This window comes from Papaver somniferum, chromosome 10 (genome assembly GCF_003573695.1).
Source record: "Papaver somniferum cultivar HN1 chromosome 10, ASM357369v1, whole genome shotgun sequence".
Lineage (NCBI taxonomy): Eukaryota > Viridiplantae > Streptophyta > Magnoliopsida > Ranunculales > Papaveraceae > Papaver > Papaver somniferum.
Genome location: NC_039367.1, coordinates 56,407,770 through 56,423,496, shown reverse-complemented (window position 1 = coordinate 56,423,496; position 15,727 = coordinate 56,407,770).

Sequence of the window (15,727 nt, the reverse complement as noted above, 5' to 3'; positions counted from 1 at the left end):
TGCCAAGGTCTCTCCTCTAGATGGAAGCCATTTATCTTCCCAAATGTTTATCAGCAAACCATTACCTACATCCCAGATGCTATACTTTTTAATGTGTGCTATTCCTTGTAGGATGCACTTCCAAATCCAAGAATCTTGAGATTTCTTCTTAGAGTGTAATGCTCCTGATTTCTTAAAGTATTTGGCCTTGAGGATTTGAGCCCACTGGTCATCAGGGTTACTAACTAGTCTCCAAGCTATTCTACTGATCATAGCTTGGTTGACTTTGTTTGCTTCTTTAAAACCTAGACCCCATGGTCTATTGGATTACATAAAAAGTTAAAAGACTTTATATAAATATCCTTAGAATTAGTTCCCCACCAGAAGTCCCTTTGGATGTTATTTATTCTTTTAGTTATCTTTTTGGAAGGACAAAACAGCCCATGCTAAAAATTGGCATGCTGGACAGAACAACTTTGTTCAAGACAATTTTACTTGGTTGAGACAAGATCTGTCCAAGCCAGTTTTTTTATTTTTTGTTCCATTTTTTCAATAATGTTATCAAAAGCTTTTAGTTTTGATCTATCTATGAACAACGATACTCCGAAATGTGTATCTTTTATGTTAATTTTCTTTATCTTCATTAATCTGCAGATGATGCCTATGTGTTTATTATGCACTTTTTTGCTGAAAAAAAGGCCTGACTTTTCGAAATTTATGACTTGACCTGATGTTGCGCTAAAAGTATGTATGGCTTCTAACAAGTTCTTACAACTTCCTAAGTTTGCCTTAGTGAACAGTAGCAGATCATCTGCAAAGAACATGTGAGAGATAGGAGGTGATTTAGGTGTAAGTTTTATCCCCTGAACTTGTTTTGTGGTTTGTAAGTGGTTTAGCAAGCGAGAAAAAACTTACATGCACAGTATGAAGAGGTAGGGAGATAATGGATTTCCCTGCCTAATTCCCCTAGAAGGTTTGAAGTCCTTAGAAGGATGGCCATTGAGTAAGACAAAAATGGAAGAAGTAGAGAGACATTGGTAAATTAGCTGGCACCAATATTCAGAAAAACCAAAAGTTGTTAAGGTTTTTATAAAGAAATTCCAATTGACCCTGTCGAAGGCTTTCGACGTGTCAATTTTTAGCCCAATGTTGCATGTTTTCTTTATACTTTTTTCATTGAGTGAACTACATCATGAGCTACGATGATGTTATCCGAAATTTTCCTAGAAGAAAGAAAAGCAGATTGCAAGAGAGAGATTATTTTTTCTAGCGATTTTTTAAATCTATTAGCCAAAATCTTTGCTATGATTTTGTAAGGAGTATTACACAGGCCAATTGGACTAAAATCAACAGGAGATTTTGGATGCTTTTTCTTTGGAATTAGGAACAATAAAGTTTTGTTTAGCTCTGGGTGGAGCTGTTTATTTTTAAAGAAATCCTGAATGACAGAGATTAACTGAGGGCCGACTATCCCCCAGTTATGTTTAAAGAAACTTACCGGGAAACCATTAGGTCCCGGTGATTTATTTGGTTTAAGCTTTTTGACTACCTCCCATATTTCCTATGAGGTTGGTATATCAGTTAGTTCTAGGTTTTCCTCTATGGAAATGCAAGGATTAATATGTGAGAAAATTAGTTCATCTGTGTTAGAAGAATTATCAGTGAACAGATCAGAGAAGTAGGAAGTTAGAACTTCTTCGATTTCTGGTCTAGCTGAGACAACATTATCATTCTTGTCTTGTGTGCAATCTATGTTATTTCTTTTCATTCTTTTCAGAGTAGTTACTTGGAAGAAAGTAGTGTTTCTTTCACCTAAAGCGATTGTGTTGTTTCTAGACTATTGCTTGAAAATTTCCTCCTGTGTGTCATACAAAGCCTCTAGCTCTAGTAGTTTCTTGTTTATGATAGAAGTTGTACAGGTGTTCGAAGGTTTTGCATTTAAATTCTCAATTACTTTTAGAAGTAATTTAATTTTTTTTGTTTGGTTTTCCATAAACATATTTTTTCCAGGTGCTAAGATTATTGGTTAGGGTGGAAATATTTGCTTTCAGGTCTAAAGATGTGTTTCCAGAGTTGAGAGTCCAAGAACTCTTGATTACCTCGATACAGGATGGTTCTTTCAACCACGTATCGTAAAACTTGAAAGGATGAAGAGATAAAGAAGAAGAAGGTTTTAAAGAGAGACAAATTGGTCCATGATCTGAGCCAACTGCCATCAAGTTTTCAAGAGATGCTTCTTGGAATTCTAAATTCCATTGAGCATTTGCCATGGCCCTGTCAAGCCTTTGCTTGATATTTCCCAGACCTTCTCTTTTGTTGCTCCAAGTGAAGGTGTTTCCTTTGAAACCCAGGTCCTCCAAACCTGTTCTTTAGCTTAAATTTAAAATAGGATCCATTTTAGTTTTGTTAAAAGGAATGCCTCCTTCCTTTTCCTCACTATTAAAGATAATGTTTAGGTCACCTATGACCAACCAAAGCATAGAGTTTAAATTGATTCTTTGTGCTATGTTTTCTAGATTTCCCATGACCTCCAGTTTCATGTCATGCTTTGGAGAACCATAAAAACAAGTGAGCAACCATTCCTTTGAATGGAAGTTTTTTTTAACAATAACATTTATCATATTGAGATTCCATTGAACAATTTCAAAGTGGAATCCATCAACCCAAGCAAGGGATAAGCCCCCAGCTATACCTTCTGGGTCTACAATATGAAAATTGTGAAGAAACTGAGAATTTTTTCTTACTAAACTCCTTTGAGATTTAGTCTCAGATAAGAATAAAATGTCAGGTTTTTCTACATTGAGTAATGTGTTAAATGTTTTTTTTTTTCTGGCCACACCCTTGTGTGTTCCATGCAAAAAAAATTCATTGTCAGTAAGAGAGACAAAATTACTGTTATCTCCTAGGTATGTCAATGCTTTGTCTGTGTCACTAAGGTTCAACAAATAAGTTATGCACTTTCAAGATTATTCTAATTTTAAGTAAATCTAAAGAAAGTATAACAGGAAAAGCAATGCTTGCACTAGTTTGAAGTTGTTAAACAAAAACAAATTTGCAAGAAAGGGCTAGGATCAAAAGAAAGAGTACTGATTTAGAAAAGAAAAATCATAGCAGCAACTAAGATCTAACATGTATCCAAGAAGAGGATGCCGGAAATTTGTAAAGCATAACACAAGATAAAATAACGAACTATCTTAAATAAAAGGGTTTGAAGTCAAAAGCTTGAGGGAAATACAACCTTATCTGCAAGAAACAATTAGGGACCCTCAAGATTTTGTTACCTGTAATCCTGCTGTGAATTCTTGTTTGTTGGTATAATAAATAGCACTTCAGATTGAAACACCGGCAAAATGCAGCCGAAAACTTGAATGAAAGGACAAGGAGATTATGATGGGAGATACTAGAAAGAATGAAATCAAAAGACGAGGTCAGCTTACCTTTGGAATTTTATCGGGACAGAGGAGCGGAGGTTTAGATGTGATTTTATGACTGGCCCATAGAGTGATGATCTTATTCAAATTAATTTATAAATTCGCAAAATAAGAATTCTCAAAAAATAGAGGATAAAACCAATTACCATTAGTACTTACGGGAAAACATTCAAGCCAAAGCGTAGACAATACCTTAAAAAACTAGCAACACACATAATAAATTGACTGGATTTTCCCAACTTATCACTAGCTAGTACCCACTAATCACTATTACTCTAGTCCTTAATTCGCTAAGAAATTATATGAGAATACCTTTAAGGTCGTCCTATAGCCAGAAACAACTCATATTATATTCAAACAATCCTCCCAATTTTCCTTACTAAGAGACGACGACTTGGATCCTACCATTTTTTTAACTCCTTGGAGCTCCTGAAATTAAGACCGACAAGAATTTTAATGTTAATTCAAAAATCACCCTGCTCAGTCACCTTTTTCTCATCAAATAAAGACATAACAAATCTCTTAATCCTCTTAAAATTAAACCATCACTCCATAAGAGACATAACAAATCTTTTTAATCTGCTTAATAAGAGAGCATCACTATAAATGACATAACCAAATTTTTCTACTAAAAGACATAACAGATCACTTAATCTGCTTAAAAACAATCCACAACTTATAAATGAAAGAGGTTGATTTTTTTTCACTATTTCAGAGTGGAGCGAGAAAGAAGAGTTGTGAGACATTAAACATACTTTTGTTCATTGTTTGTTTGTTGTTGTTTGACCACCATAAATATAGCTCATGTTTCCACCACAAAAATCGTTGTTATTTCTGGAGGTTGTAACATTGCTACGATCGTAGTTGAGGAATTGTTGCAGAAAATACCACTATAAGTTTAATGTTACAACTAATGGAGGAAAATATACAAAAAAAAACATCAAATTAGAAAAGACCAAAATATCAAGATTTTTTCTCATAACTGAACAAAGATTATTGAACTTGGTCCTCCATTTATATGGAAAGTACTTTGTGATGGGTATTAACTAAAAACAATCTAGAGGAAATAGAAAAACACAGTTTTTTGTTCATCTGATTTGATTTTCACGGTTGAAGAAAAACACAATGCTATTACATATTATTTTTTTATAGAAAATAAGAGATCAATCCATCCAAATTTGGAAGAATCGGTTATTTAAATTGAAATTTATGGCTTGTTTTTATAGAGGAAGACTACCATAAGGAGACTCTGTTATTTTTGTAAAGGATAATAACAAGGAAATCGTACAATTCTTACGAGGGTTTTAAAAAAAAAAAAAAGAATCATGTTATTAGGTGGGAAAGAATGTATTGAGTAGCGAAGAAATTTGGTTCGGATAAAAATTTGGTTAAATTCGGATCAATTCTCGGTCAATGAAAAATCCAGGGAGAAGAAATAAAAAATTATAATATACTTGTCTTGCGCTTATTAACTTAGCTATTGTTATGTGCTTCTCCCTCCCAAGACTATATTGTTGTTTATCTGCTTCGCTTAGAAAACCCTAGTTTTTTCCATTAAAAGTATGGATTAATAATTGAGTAACCTCATTTCCTTTGTCGGAGTCCTTAATCTGATTAATATTTTGAAAAATTATGGAAGACTACTCAAATGTAGTGTATTTAATAACATGATGGTGCATTGCACTACACATGCCACATTGAATGATGTGGGTATATAAAATGATTTGTCCGTTTAAATTGTGGTTTTATGTCAGAAGGAAATGCATATTTTCATTTGGTATACTGAAGTCCACTTAGGTATGTGTACCCGTTTGCAGACTTGAGTAGGTTATGTTCTCAAATCGGTTTGTTCATGAACTAATACATTTATATAATAAGAATGCAATCTTTTGCAAACCGTGGGTATAATGTTTATGAATTGATTCGAATGAATCAAAATCGATTTTGCTTCAATTTTGTCTTGTATACTTCTATGAGAATATAAACAATTGAACAACTCTAAAATTAGTTTCATTTGAGTCATCTGAACTAGTTATGATTAAGATGAATAAGGTTGATATGAAAGTGTTCATATGGCTAACTTCGGTTAACTATTGTTGAGCCAACAAGGTGCACACGTTTAGGTACGGTTACTCATATCTAAATGAAATCACTTTTCATTTGTGTGTTGATTGCTATCGTATGCGTCAAAAATAAATTACTTTCTCACTACTCAAAATATAAAATATAGCAACGGCAAGAAAGGATCGTTCTCATAGAGAGGACTTAGGTTGTCAATATGTATTGGTTTCCTATATAGAACAATAGGGGGAATTTTCTAATTTATGTAAACTAAAATAAATAAAAGCAAAACAAGAAAATAAAACAAGCAAATCAAGGATATAAAGATATTGGTTAAGGATTCGTTTTCATTCACAAACATGTTCTTGTCTTAATAACTAGAATTGATATTTAATCTCTAATTATTAAAAGCCCTAAGATACCTAGTTGAAAGAATATCCAGCAATTTCCTGATTTCATCATACATACATGTAAAACGATGCAAGTATGAATTCTACCAAAAGAATAACCTGACGCCTTGCGCTAATCAAGTTCAATTCCCATGGAGCATTAAGATTCATGAAATTAGGCTAATCTATGCAATTGAAATACATTGCGCAAACAATGCGAACAAGGGTCATGGTTCACATATGATTACAAGGATGCATCACTACAAGCTATAACCATATTTATGCTACTTGTGTTCAAGGATTATCGCTCGATGATTAACCCTAAACTAGCAATAGATGTGATTACAAGTTCTACCAATTTGCAACTTGACAAAACAAACAATCGATCATGTTGTAATACGTCAATCATACAACTATATTTTCAGAGAATCATGAACGATAAATATGAGACAAAACTAATATATTGAATCAAAGAATCATGTTATGTGAAATCCAATTAATCCATAACCAAAAGAAAATTAAGTACTCATGCTCATGGAGTTCATAACAAGAATAAAGAGAAGAGTTTCCATGTCTAAACCCTAGTTGCGGCTATCTCCAAAACTCCAAGTAGAATACGTGGTATGAGATGATATCTTTTACATAACCTAATACATTTTTATAGGTTTACATTGCTTGGATTCCAAGTATTTAGTTAGGTTTTAAGAACTCGACCCGAAAATATGACCTAATGACTCCAAACGTGCCCTTAGGCCTTCCAAGGTGTGAATACATGTTTCCCGTTTGATAAGTTCGCGTACCCAGTCCACAAACTTCAAATCCCAGAAGATATTTTCGGAAATAAGTCTGCGAACTCGGTTCGCAAACCCAGTTCGCGGACTTCACTGTCTTCGGTATTCAATGAAAACTGTTTTGGCCACAACTTCTTCATACGAACTCGGAATGACCTCATTCTTTTTGCGTTATTTTTTTATTTAAATTCTCTTCAAGATGATGATGATAAAACCTTCATTTTAATGAGTTAAGATCGGTCTTTGGCCTGTGTCTTGATTATGAGCGTTTTGCTCCTTTTCGTCGCACTTCTTCCACTTCTCTTGGACTTGGGCACTTGGATACTTGGAATAATTCTATTTTTAGATCTTTTCAGCACTTTGTAGCTCCTTTTTGGATGATTCACCTAATTGAGACAAATAAGAGAAAACCAAAGTAATAATACGAAAATATGCAAGAATAATAGCTAAAGCAAGTATGGAATGGACACTAAAATCATATGAATTATGCACTTATCAAATTCCCCCACACTTAGATTTTTCTAGTCCTCGAGCAAACTGAATAAAACTAATCTTAAATGCAACAACTCCATCTCGTCGAGAATACGGTTACTCTTAGCAAGAATAACAGGCCTTTAAACCCCTAGGTGTCCTTAGTGGACGAGTTATAGTCTCGTGAGGGCTTACAAGAGGTATAGCCACAAAACATACTCCAATTTCTCGCCTTGGTAGAACCGCTAAGGATAGACACAAAGCAAAAAGCCAAATAATTAGCTTGCATATGTTCATTAGCTACAAACATCCCACATACATTCTAATCATCACACATAAGCAATCACTTACATCTGACATTCAACCTGATTGCAAAACTCTACTAAGATAGTCATCGTACTTGTTGCAACGTTTATCACAACACTCGCATACTGAAATCACATGGATAGATAAGAAAATGAAAATGAAAAAGTGAAGTGTGCAAATGTTGACTTAAGTGAAAGATGTTACCCACAATACTTGTATGAATGTCGTCAAAGGATATATATATTTATAACGCAATAGTTGAGAGAAGCACCCATTTAACTCGACCACATGATTAGATACTCTAAGCGCATGTTCCTTGTCAACAAGTATGTGATAGTTGCCTTGGATCCTGCACTCCACGCTTGCTTAGGCGACGGAGACAGGGACAACGTTTCACACATACTGCTATCAAAGTTTCAAGAACCTCATCAATAGTTTCTTTGACTTGCTATATAATGATGATATGGTTTTTGTTTTCATCGACTATGATTATCCGCGATTCCGGACCTATCATTTATTAGTGTCGATAAATGAAGAGGAGCTTTATTTATAAATAATTTTTTTTCTAGGCTCACTCTTTACGAGTGTAAGACAATTTTCTTATGGGGATTTTATATAAACTCAACCAATGATTACCTTGCTACAACATCCATGGCAGTATCAGGATCCCACCAAATCACTTTAGAGAAACATATAATTGCAAAAATAAAAAGAAAGTGATTCAGTAATGATTAATTGCGAGGATGACTCTTTCAAACGACTGTCATAACTTAGTTTCGCATTCAATTATGAACGTATATATTTAAGGATTGAAATAAATGGAACTTAATCCATAGCCGTAAGAACGGTTTCAACCTTAAAAGGTTTATAGTGCCATCCTAATTAGCTCAAAATTAACTCCAAAAGATGAAGTCTCAAGAATGCAAGAAATCAAAGAGTATTATCATTATGTGTATATGAAAATAGTAGATACTAAATGCTCCCCCACACTTAAACTCAACATTATCCTCAATGTTCAAAACCAAAAATTCTGATTTCAGACATAACAACCCTGAAAAACTCAAAAACTGTACCAATGCGTAGAGAACTAGGAAAAATATCCTAAATGAAAGTTGTTCACCTACGTATTTTATATAACGTGACAAAAGGGCACAAAGTTTTGATAAATGGTCTGACTTTTATGGCCTCCGTACTGACTGACATGCAATCTGAAAAAGTTCTGGAAAAATACCGAAACTCAAATTTCCCGGCCTATCGCTCCAACTTAACAGACTCCGAATTCAGATTTTCTTTTTGTAAAATAAAGTTATATCTGTCCTCTTTAAAAATTGGGGTCAACCACTCAAATCGGACTCCATATGAATTCTCGAGAGCTATTTTCGTAACAAGTGTGTAATCAGAATTTTCTGACGAGAATTCGTCAAACTTTGATTATAGATATAGGACTTGTAAAATCTAAGATGATAATGAAAGATATGAAAAACTAAGAAAATAAAAACATAAGGGATAGAGATGCAAAATCGACGGGTTGCCTCCCATGAAGCGCTTGGTTTAACGTTGTCAAAGCCCGACTTGCAAAACGAATTCTCCATACACCAATAATCGGAAAAGTTGGGGATCCACCCATAGCATCTGGTTCGCAAACACTAGCTTCACACAAATATTATTAATATAAAACATAAATGAAGTTATTAACCGATAAAAGTTTCCCCCACACTTATTCTTGTCTACACTTGGAAGTGGGTAAAGAATATAGATTTCAGGAACTTCCATGGTTTCTTGTTCCAAAGCTTGCATAGTATGAGAATCAAGTATCTCTAAAGGCGAAAATCGAGAAACAAAGTCATTCAACAATATTCTCGAAGCACATACATTCAAACCAATAAGAGGTAAAGGAGAAGAATCAACATGTAAGGGTTAGACAAACCTATCACAATCTCTTGTATTACGGAATCCTCTTCATCCTTGAAAAACTCAAGTGAATTACTTACCTCTTGTATATCATGGTCCTCTATCAAACTTTGCAACCATTATTCGTCCGTTTCTTCCTTAACCAAAGTCTCGACATTAACATCATCATTACAATCATATGCAAGCTCAATTAGGTCTTCCACAATATCGGTCTTAACGGTCACATTCTCAACATATTCCTCCTTGTTGTAAGGCACATACTCCACTGGGGGTCCAAATTTCACTATAAGAAACTTTTTTAGAACACTCAAAAATGCATCGTCCTCAAGCTCCACCCTTTGAATAGGCTCTTGATCATTATTAAGATCAATGCTTGAGTAATATACACAAGTGTCATCATATTCCTCTTCATCTTCATCTTCATCCCAAAAAGATTCCATTGTACACTCCTCTTTGTTGTCACCATGAGTTGGTTCAAGAAATGTATCATAATCACCGTCACTTTCATAGTTAACATAAGATTGGTCTTCGCTGAATTTAGTGTTGATAATCTCGAACTCATCCTTTTGAATAGGTGAATTATCATTATTAAGATCAAGAGTTGAGTTAGCTACACAATTATCAACGAAAGTGCCCAAGGATTGGCCTTTTTCAACATTAGCATCAGTCAAATATTCATCACAAACCATATGCACATTAGAATTATCCATATCTTCCTTACATTGATCAATGCCTCTTCTAAAGATAGTCATACCTTCACGAAGTTCTTGGAGTTGCTCTTCGGTAGTCTCTTTAGCTTTTTGAAACTCTTGTTGTACAAAGTTGGAAAATTTGTCCAAAAAGTTAGAGACTTGTTGTTCACGAGCATAAGAATCCTCCCATCCCTGGGGTTGTTCACACACATACCTGCCATAAGGTTGTTGGTACATATGAGGACCACAAGGTTCCATGGAGTATTGGCCATAACCAATGAATTGGTTTTGATTATACCCCTGGAATTGGTAGTTGTCATATTGTTAAGGTTGTTGAAAACCGTATCCATCCATGTAGTGCGCTCCTTCCATGAGAAACAAATACCTGAAATAAGATTCTCAAACCAAGGTTAAAAACCAGAAAATAAAAACAAAACTAAAAACAAAAATAAGAAATCAAAAACAAATGACAACCGCTGCCTCCCCGGCAGCGGCGCCAAAATTTGATCGATATCGTATGCGTAAAAAATAAATTACTTTCTCATTACTCAAAATATAAAATATAGCAAGGGCAAGAAAGGATCATTCCCACAGAGAGGACTTAGGTTGTCAATATGTATTGGTTTCCTATATAGAACAATAGGGGGAATTTTCTAATTTATGTAAACTAAAATAAATAAAATCAAAACAAGAAAATAAAACAAGCAAATCAAGGATATAAAGATATTGGTTAAGGATTCGTTTTCATTCACAAAAATGTTCTTGTCTTAATAACTAGAATTGATATTTAATCTCTCATTATCAAAAGCCCTAAGATACATAGTCGAAAGAATATCCCGCAATTTCCTGATTTCATCACACATACATGTAAAACGATGCAAGTATGAATTCTACCAAAAGAATAACCTGACGCCTTGCGCTAATCAAGTTCAATTCCCATGGAGCATTAAGATTCATGAAATTAGGATAATCGATGCAATTGAAATACATTGCGCAAACAATTCGAACAAGGGTCATGGTTCACATATGATTACAAATATGCATCACTACAAGCTATAATCATATTTATGCTACTTGTGTTCAAGGATTATCGCTCGATGATTAACCCTAAACTAGCAATAGATGTGATTACAAGTTCTACCAATTTGCAACTTGACAAAACAAACAATCAATCATGTTGTAATACGTCAATCATACAACTATATTTTCAGAGAATCATGAACGATAAATATGAGACAAAACTAATATATTAAATCAAAGAATCATGTTATCTGAAATCCAATTAATCCATAACCAAAAGAAAATTAAGTACTCATGCTCATGGAGTTCATAACAAGAATAAAGAGAAGAGTTTTCATGTCTAAACCCTAGTTGCGGCTATCTCCAAAGCTCCAATTAGAATACGTGATATGAGATGATATCTTTTACATAACCTAATACCTTTTTGTAGGTTTACATTGCTTGGATTCCAAGTATTTAGTTAGGTTTAAGAACCCGACCCGAAAATATGACCTAACGACTCCAAACGTGCCCTTAGGCCTTCCAAGGTATGAATACATGTTTCCCATTTGATAAGTTCGCATACCCAATCTGAAAACTTCAAATTCCAGTAGATATTTTTGGAAATAAGTCTGTGAACTCGGTTCGCAAACCCAGTTCACGGACTTTACTGTCTTCGGTATTCAATGAAAACGGTTTTGGCCACAACTTCTTCATACGAACTCGGAATGACCTCATTGTTTTTGCATTATTTTTATATTTCAATTATCTTCAAGATGATGATGAGAAATCCTTAATTTGGATGAGTTAAGATATGTCTTTGTCCTGTGTCTTGATTATGAGCGTTTTGCTCCTTTTCGTCGCACTTCTTCCACTTCTCTTGGACTTGGGCACTTGGATACTTGGAATACTTATCTTTTTAGATATTTTAAGCACTTTGTAGCTCCTTTTTGGATGATTCACCTAATTGAGACAAATAATAGGAAAAAACCAAAGTAATAATACGAAAATATGCAAGAATAATATCTAAAGCAAGTATGGAATGGACACTAAAATCATATGAATTATGCACTTATCACGTGTAACAAGATAAGTTCGATCTAACGGTTGAAAGATATTATCTTGAGTCTAATCATGTTTTTAGCTAACGGTGAATATTGAATGCTTTGTTACCAAGGTAGCATTGATTGTAAACTCTGATTTGAAAATATATAAGGAAGAACTCTAGCAACTGGAAAACGTAATCCCCATACCTCATGTGTGATACTAGTTGCGACTAGAGTCGATTATCCTTTAACCTTATGTTTTTCCAAAACCATATAGGTTAACGACTTGAAGACTTCATTGGTATTGTGATGCCAGACCCAACTATTTTCTCTGTAGTTGTGTGTTTTAATCTTGTTGTTTTCAATCGTATTGAGTACTATCTTCTCTAAGATTTGCTGTAGAATTAATCTCCGATAGAAAAGGTAAAAAGTATTCACAAATATCTCCGTCTCATCGTTTGTGATTCCACAATATCTTGTTTCGCTACCATACGATTAAGATTATTGTGAGGTTGTTGGAGCATTGCTCGGTCGAACTTGCAAGCGTTGCTATCTCAAGCTTGTTTGTCAAATTTAGTTGTCAAAACTATGTGTCTTGATTTTTAGTCTACTTATATCTAAGTCTCGGACTAGGATAGTTAAGTGTAGTTGAGCTCCAGACTCCATGGCGATCATCTTACGAAGACGAAGAACTACTCAAGGAACCAGTGGAATTTCATCCGACTAAAAGGTATGTGGAGACTTGAACTTATCTATCACTCAAAAGTCTATCTCCCACTCTTGAGACAAAAGTCGTATAAGTATGATAGTTTTCATACATACACATTTGCTATTTCGAGCCGAGTTTACTCGCCTATCTTTTTCTCGAAATATGTGTTGGTAAGCTTTCGCTTTGGCCACGAACAGGAGGTAGGTTAGCACGTAGCGCGCTATTTACAGCACATTGGCATGTTTTGGCATGGTGCACGTTTGGCGTGGCGGAGTGGCATGTTGGCATGCCGTTCAGCCTATTGGCGCAACATGGCACGTTTGGCATGTTGGCGCGGTTTTTGGAAAACCAATGGATTTGTGACCATTTGGCGTAGTTTGCCTCTTTTAACACTGTGGAAAGTTTGGAGCAACCTGATTGGTTAATATAAGAGAGGCCGGCCAAGCATGGGCGTGGCCACACTTCTGGTATGTGTGTGGAGGATTTAAAGCGACCTGATTGGTCGATGGGAAATATGACCGACAAGTATGGGCGTGGCTATACTTCTGGTATGTGTGTGGCGGATTTAAAGCGACCTGATTGGTCGATGGTAAATAAAGTCGACAAGTATGGGACCATCCAGCGTGTGGCGGGTTTAAGGCGACCTGATTGGTCGAAGGCAAATAGGGCTGGTTGGGCAACATGGGGCGTGCCTAAAGCATGGCCACACCTCCCTTTGTTGCTACTCCTATTCCGCGGCTCCGTTCTGATTTTGGGTAGGATTTTACACCTACTAATCCATGGCGGGTTAATTTCTTAGTTTGCCTAAGCTTAATTTCGACCAACGGGGTCTAATATATTGCGCAAGGCGCAAAACCCTAATTTTTGCAAATTAGTCAGGGTAATATTCGAATCTTGTGAATTATCACAAAATTGATTGAATTCTATGTGTTGACACAGAGTTCTTTAAGTTTATTGCTAGAGAGCGGTATGCTTTATGATTGAGTACTTTATGCAAGGACCTTAGCCTTGATACTTGGAAATTCGTGTTACTCTGCTGCGAGTGAACACAAATTGTCATGCCATATCAATATTAAGGGTTCGGCCGGGGAACATAGCACATAAAGCATTCAAAGAAACTTATAATAAAGGCAAGGCAAGGTGCCGAAATTTACAGAATCTCTGGGATTGTTGCTACATGCACCATTCTGGATAAACTTCATATGAAAATATTGAATTGCTCAATAAATGCGCCAGTGAAGAGGTTGAATCACTCATCACTTTTATATGGCTCTGTTTCTTTGCAGAGTGACGATATATTAAATGCAAGGTTCAAATTTTAACCCTGAACTAAAAACCACCATCAACACAAGGATAACGACATCCTCAAGATGAGTGCGATAGCAAAAATGATTGATTCCTGGATTTTTTTAAAAGAATTATTGGAGAAATAATAATTGTTCAAATGGAAAATATGGAACGGGATAAGGTTAATATATGGATGATAAATGGATAAGAGATGATAATATTCATTTTTATAAACTAGCCAATTGCAGTGGTTTAATCTTGGTGAAGCACATCTTCACTTCTATCAGGGATTGGGATATCAGAGGAGGAAAAAAAACTGGCTCAATCATGATGAGATTATTTCGATCAGGATACTCCTTATAACTTGCAAGATGAAGATAAATTTATTTGGGGTCTAACTGAAAATGAAAATTCCATTGTCTTTACAAGAAAAAAAACAGATAATAATAAAACGATATAGCTGATTTTCTTTCTAGCGATTGGAGTAAAATTTGGAAAATGGATATTACAACAACCATTCATATGTACATATGAAAGTGTGCTCATGTAATTCTTCTCACTAATGCTAAAATCTCAAGCATCCTTATGTACATTGATCATATATCCAATTATCGCGACTGTGGTGAAGAATCTCTAACTCATTCGTTCATGGAATGTGTTTTTGCGGTTAAAAGTTGGCGAAACTGAATATCCAACTTTGAGAAAGAAAACTTATTTATGTGTAAAAACCATCCCAAAAAAATTGTTTAACAACACCGGGTTCTCCCTAGCGGGGAAAGGAAATTTCTGACAGCTTACGCTAAGTTACAACTTGCAACATACATGAAGCATGTTAAAGCTTATGTAACGAGCCTCAAGCTCGTCAACGCTATTAGACCACTCAAGAGACGACTAAGCCGTTAATGACTCGATTAATTAGAGATGAACGTAATTAATAGAAATTAATCTAACAAAGATTTAGATACAAAAATAGTATAATTGTATAGGTCTCGAAAAGTTAGGCGAAATGGATTACTCGAATGTGTCTTTCGGATACCAGACAAAGAAGATATTATCGGATGAGTATGTAGGGAAAAATAGTAATTTTGAGACCGCCCTGGCTGCCCTTATCTCTTGGATGGGTTCCTTTATTATTTTATCTTTGTCCTTATCACCCTAACGTGTCGAAGAGAAATTCATTTTCTCTTTTCTTCCTTCTCTCTTCGTTCTCATCTCCTTCTTCTTCTTTTTCTGTTCTTCTTCGTTTTCTTCTCTGTCGAATTCAATTCAGAGGATTGAGTTAAATATCGTGAGTAGTTATTAGGAAACTTGTTAACTTAGTTGGTTAGAGACGAAGGTGATAGTGATGTGTTTGTTTGAGCACGAGAAGATGATGATAGGGTTGCTGCTGTTAAGCAAAGTTGGGTTTTTAGTTTGAGATGAAGAAATCAAGAGGAGATGATTATTAAGTTGAGAACCTTGATGATTGATAGAGGTGGTGTTGATTAGGGTTGATGTTTCAGAATCGAGGAAAAAGGAATTCAATTCAGAGTTTCTTTAATTAATTCTGTTTTGTGTGAATTTGATTTATAGCTTGATCTTTTAGAGATGGGTTTATCTTAAATTGAAGTTTAAATGGATGTATTAGGTTTAATTTTGATTTCAGGGAATTAGGG